This window comes from Lycium barbarum, chromosome 2, assembly GCF_019175385.1.
Source record: "Lycium barbarum isolate Lr01 chromosome 2, ASM1917538v2, whole genome shotgun sequence".
Taxonomy (NCBI): domain Eukaryota; kingdom Viridiplantae; phylum Streptophyta; class Magnoliopsida; order Solanales; family Solanaceae; genus Lycium; species Lycium barbarum.
The window spans coordinates 5,069,606-5,075,605 of record NC_083338.1 but is presented as its reverse complement, the minus strand read 5'-3'; positions in this window follow the sequence as shown (position 1 = coordinate 5,075,605).

Sequence of the window (6,000 nt, the reverse complement as noted above, 5' to 3'; positions counted from 1 at the left end):
GTTCTATTATCCAAGATATAATGTTTTGAAGTCTAAGGCTAAATATTGAATTCAAAATTCTTACCAAAATGAAACTATGCCACATATATGAAAACCTTTTGATAAAATTGAACAAACTAACCGAACTTCAGCTAGTAATCTTATTTCGTCAACTTTGAATCCTTATTTTATGTCTTATGCCATCAGTTTCCTTACAGGATACACGTAAACACATCGGATTAATTACAAATACACAGTACGATATTACTTAATTCCAAAAAAAAAAAAAAAAACAGGCTTGTAACATCTTGCATTACATGTTATTGGGATCTTGATGTTGAACTGTTCTCTGGAATCACATCTGTGCATTGTCACACGGTTTCTAGTATTCTGCATTCTCAATATATTGCATGTCTTGTGACAGAAATCTTTGACTTGAGTTGTCCAACTAATTAAGCTCTTGTGATGAGTACTTTTGCACAACATTTTTTCCCTTTCAGTACCTTTCCAGATTTTTACTTTCATTAAGAACCGGCGCTATATATGTACTGTTGTTTAGAACAGTTCTTTTTCAAGGCCATTGATGGAGATGCAGCTTCTCAAAACCATGGGCTAATGTATTCACATTCACTATGCCCGTGGCCAAAAGGAACCAAAGTAACAAACTGTCACAAGAAGAAGAGTAGGAATAACATATAATTGATATTATAATATCATGTACGTTGAGAAGATGCAGAAACACAAAATCGTCAAAATTCAGACTAAATTGAGTCAGAACAATGAACAGTAAATTAAAAGAACCTTAGCTAAAGGGGTGATCAAACACAGATGGATTTAAAATCAAAATTTCTACATTAAAAAAAACGACGGAACGAATAAAGAACACGATGAATTGAAGACGAAAAAAGAAGAGTAAAAAAAAAAAAAAAACTAAAAGTTGCAGCAACACTCGGAGAAAGATGAGCATGTATGATGAAAACCTTGGTATTAGAGAAAGGAAGGAGATGGACAACAGTTTGGATGAGCACAAATATGGACTTTCATGCCACGTATAATAACATAGTGGTTGCCAACCACGTGGATTAGAAAACTAAAATGACGAAAATAGCCTCTGCTATTGAAGCAAGCATATGATCCTATTGATAGACCCACTCTCCTATAATAGTTAAAATATATTTGAAGTTGAATATGGAAATCGTAAGTCCTATTAATTGTTAGTTGAAAAACTTGACTTGTTGTTGCGTTTAGAACTTAAATCGTGGTTAGAATAATGGTTTTGCAAATTCAATCCTTGGTCGAACAAAAAAAAAATCGAAAATAGAAAAGATTGTTGTTGTTTGGTGGATTTGAAGTTAGAATCAAGTTTCTTGTGGTCAAATTCATCTAAATATCGAATTTGGAGTGTTTGGAGGTGTCTTGGAAAATCACCGTTGAAGACCTTCAAGCATTTTGAAGAACTCCAAATGAGTGTTGGTGATTGAGGTTAAATTGAAGGTTAATTCTTATTGGGCTTTGTTTTCTAGGTGAAAGGGAGTTTAGATCTAAAATTTGGTGGAAAAATAAGTTGATTTGGAGGTGAATTGGATTTTGGGTGTTCTTCATATTCTTGAGCATCTTCATAGGGAGGAAGAAGATCAAAAAGGGAGTTTGATCCAAAGAAATTCACCCAAGTTGTGAAAAGTTATTTTTCTAGCCCAAAAAAGAAAGGTCCTAGGTTGAGTGGGCCCAATAGCTCAACAAAAATTAAAAAAAAATGGGTCCAAAGTTCGAGAAAAATGTCACAGGATAGTGTGCATTGCATGTGAGCAACGCGTGTCACACTCGCGACGCGCCCCTAACGCGCGTGGGCCAAAAATTTTTGGAAATGAAATTTTGCATGTTAGGCCCGCGACGCATGGCCTACACCTGAACATCAAAAAAAATTCGAAATTTTTTCTAAGTGTCCTAAATGGTTTGAATCTTTCCTAATCTATTTCCTTTGATCTTCCAAGCTAATTAATACTAGTAATTGATCTTACTTGTTGTTAACTAGTTCTTGAGTCCGAATTTCATTTCGTGCTAATTTCTTTACTTTATTGGCTCTTGTCTGTTTGCTTTGAGTCGGCCTTATTTCATCTAAACAAGAATCTATTCTTCCACGAAGATTAGCAACCTTGTGAATTGATTTGGATTAGCGGTTCATTGCGAAGAACCTTTAGGTTGAGAGGTAAGCTTGAGTGCAAATACGAGTGACGTGGGGGACTTTTCTACTAATCTTGTTTACTAGTTTTATAGGTTCAAGAAGGAAAGTCATAAGGAGAGGATAAGGATGTCATCCACAACTTCAGAATCTTGTGGTGTCGATTTGAAGAGTTATGCCTCTAGTATAGTGGAGGGTATGACTATGGTAGTGATGGAGGCTAGGGGGAATATAGTATGACGTATGACGTATGACGATGATAGTGAGCATCATTATTTTTACAATGATTATGAAGACGATGGTGCTCATGGCCGTGTAATAAAAATGGTCAATATGATCATGACCTATATGAGGGCGAAGAGTACTACTCCGGAGGTGAATATGAGACAAGTGGATCTCATGGGCCCTATGAAGACAATAAAGGAGTAGAGGAGCTTAATGAAGAGTCCTATGGTGAAGACGAGAGCTATGAAGGGCCTCATGCTACACACCATGGACATAGAGGCGACTTGAGGTATATTCCTTCCTCACACATACGTTATGAACCAATGGGTGAAAACTTGCATGAATTAGGAAATTGTGATGAATATGAACCTTACGGTTATGCGCTTTGTGGTGACTATGTCTATGAAGATAGTAATGTTGAACATGATAATTGTGAATAATCTTCTAGTGGCTATTCACGTATATTGAATTGTGATAGTTCCTATTCCAAGAGAAGTGGTATAAATGTGTGAGTTGGACCAAGTAGGAGTTGTCCTAAAAAAAGTAGAGGGTATACATTTCCTATTTCAAGAAATATAACGAATCAAGCTTCTTATCCTAATACGAAGATACCATGTTCTCAATATAGTTATGAAGTTGAAGGTAGGAGGAGGGAAGTATTGAAAGGTGATGGAAGTAGAAGAAATGCAAGGTCTCAAGTAAGAAATGACCTGGAGAGGCGAATTCTTAAGACAAAAGTAAACTTACTTGGTAGTGTGGGGTATGTCCTTGTGTTGGACGATTGTAGCTACCGCAACTACCTTGCCCCTCAAGTGGTTAAGACATTGGGTACAGAGTGTGTGATGAAATGACACCCTTACTATGATCAAAGAGGGTACTTGGTTGATAGGATCGTAAGGGTGTTCTTTACCCATGGCAAATATCAAGATGAGGTTTGGTGTGATGTACTTCCACTAGACAATTGTCACTTTTGTTTGGGGAATCCTTGGTTCTAAGAACATAAGGTTTCCTATGGACAAGAATGGTACAAGTATATAGTGAACAAACAATGGTGACCTCTCTTTTAACCCGTAGTTCCTAAAGATGAAGCAATTGCAAGTGAAACTCGTCCTTCGGAGAGTGGTCCCGAAATCCCACAATGGGCGAAGAAGAATTGAGAAGAGATTCACCTAATGATGGAGCACTTACGCAAGGAACAAAAAATGAAGGTGAAGAAATCTAAGCCTTGTGAAGCGAATGAGGAAAGTAAAGTGGAGGGTTTACTTAACCCTTGCAAAGAAGTACTTGGGATTTGTCCCAACTCCCACGAAATTGAGAGAAAAAAGATTGAGAGGAGTAAGGGAGCGAAAAGTGACAATTCTAGAATCGAAAAAGGAGAGGTTGTGAGGAGTGATGTGAAGGAGTTGTCACAGCCCCATTCTACCCTTGTAACTTTTATTTCTTCTCTAGTTGTTCTAATGATGGTGCAGGTATTCTTGGAAGCAAACCGAATGATGAACCTCAAAATTTGAAAGTTCCTGAGGTAGTTGAGAGCTTTCCGAAAAAGCAAATGGGCTTCTAAGTTGAGAACCACAGTAAAGAAGATACTTTGTGTGCACTTCAAGGTAAAATAAATAATCTTAACACTCTAAATCTTGTGAATGAGCATGTTGACTTGAGTGTGAGTGATAGCTTAGCCTTATGTGAGCTTAATGAACCTTTACCATGTGTTGAGCTTAGATCTTCATTGATTGTTGACAATGTAGTTGATATGAGTGATCCAACACTAGTTGATCCTATTGATAACCATCTTGATTCTTCTTGTGAGATCAATTTGTGTCCACCTAGTGTTGATCCTTATGATTTGCATGTTAATACATTATCATATGATTTGTTAGTTCACCTACTAGTTGATCCTAGTGATAACCGAGTTGACTCTTCTTGCAAGATCGATTTGAGTCCAACTAGTGTTGATGTTTGTGATTATCAATTTGATTGCTATGATAGTCCACTAATTGACAAACCTTATGATGATGTTAGTATTGTTACGGTTTGCTTTTACGCGGGTGAGGCATAAAAGTTACTACGAGGTTGTTGGTGCTCTAATTGGATTTAGTATTTTTTTTAGAGTCGCCACCTAATGTATTATGGAAAACTAGGAAAACCGGGTTTAAAGATTTTTTCAAAAATAAGTAAAAATCTTTTGGATCAAAGTTCGAGGTCGGGGTTCTGGTGATTCCCTAGGGAAGGTTTTACGCACCCTAGTATTAAAGATCCGTAGAATATAGTTGACCTACGAGCTTCAATATGTGATTAATGTACTCATTTGTTTTAAAATGTTTAATTTTCCGCAAAACATGTCATTTTAATTTTTATTCATATCATGGCTTCCAAGAAAAAATTTGGCAAAAACTCCCCTCATAAAAGGGGTTTTGACTTCAAAAAATCCGCGTAAATGTTCAACTCGCTTTGCTGCTGGACTAGGACACACTCGAGATTTCTCCCAAGTAGAATCGCTACTATTCTAGTCCTCACAAAATGAGTTTAGTATTTACGGGTTTTTATACGTATATATGTGAAAATATGGAGTATATCTCCGATTGTGTGTGTGTGTGTGTGTGTGTGTATATATATATATATATATATATGAAGTTGATCTCATTAATCCATTTTTATATTTTATTTTATTTTTATTTAAAGCTCATATAAGTCAAGTCTTATTCATGTCCAAAACCACTTTCCTTACCATGGTCCAAATAAAATTCCTTTTTTTTTTGTCCTCTCAAATTTGGGTTTTGGCCTGAAATATCCCCAAGTTTGAAACTAAATTGGTCCAGATCCAATTGCTAATCTCAAGTTTATACCAAGTGAAAATTGCATTCATTTCTCAGTCCGTTTTCCATAAAAAAGAAACCGACTCTTTATCCAAAATTTATAAACGTTGGCCCAATTTCTGACCAGGCTCTACGGCCCCAAAACACTTATTCATTTTTTTTCTCTCTTTATAAATTCCATTCAAGTGGTTGAAGGCCCAAAAACGCATAGCTTTCATCATTTCCTTTCCTTTAAAAAAATCTGTTTATTGGACCAAATTTGAACCAGATTTCCACTTTAAAACGTACATCTTTTTGTCTTTAGAAAGCACTTAATCTAGTTTTATGTATACACTTAAGAATTAGCCGAGTAAGAAAACATTTTTTGGGCGACTTGCCTAATAATACCACATCTTTCCTACATTCTAAGCAGGCGTAAAGGGTTTCAATATTTACATATGTTTTACAAATACATTTACATCATGGAAATAAATAGGAAAGAGGAGAATTTAGGCTGGTGGGCCTACCTAAGCCCACCAATTGCCTATTGTTACCCATAGGTGGGCCTTCAAATGCAAATATTAGCTTCCCTTTTATTTTCCCAACGGACTCGATCAAGGAAATAATGGTTAGGCCTCTGGCCTAATAGGTTTAATGCAAAGGCAACCCAAATGGCCCAGGTCGAAATCACATAGCACATAAAAGGGATAAAGATTAGTAAATGTCCAAGTATTTTAGAATTAAAGCATAGACAATACATTAAAGGGACAAGATAAATAGGTATGTATAACTATGAAAATAGAAACAAGGAAAAAGCCCACTATT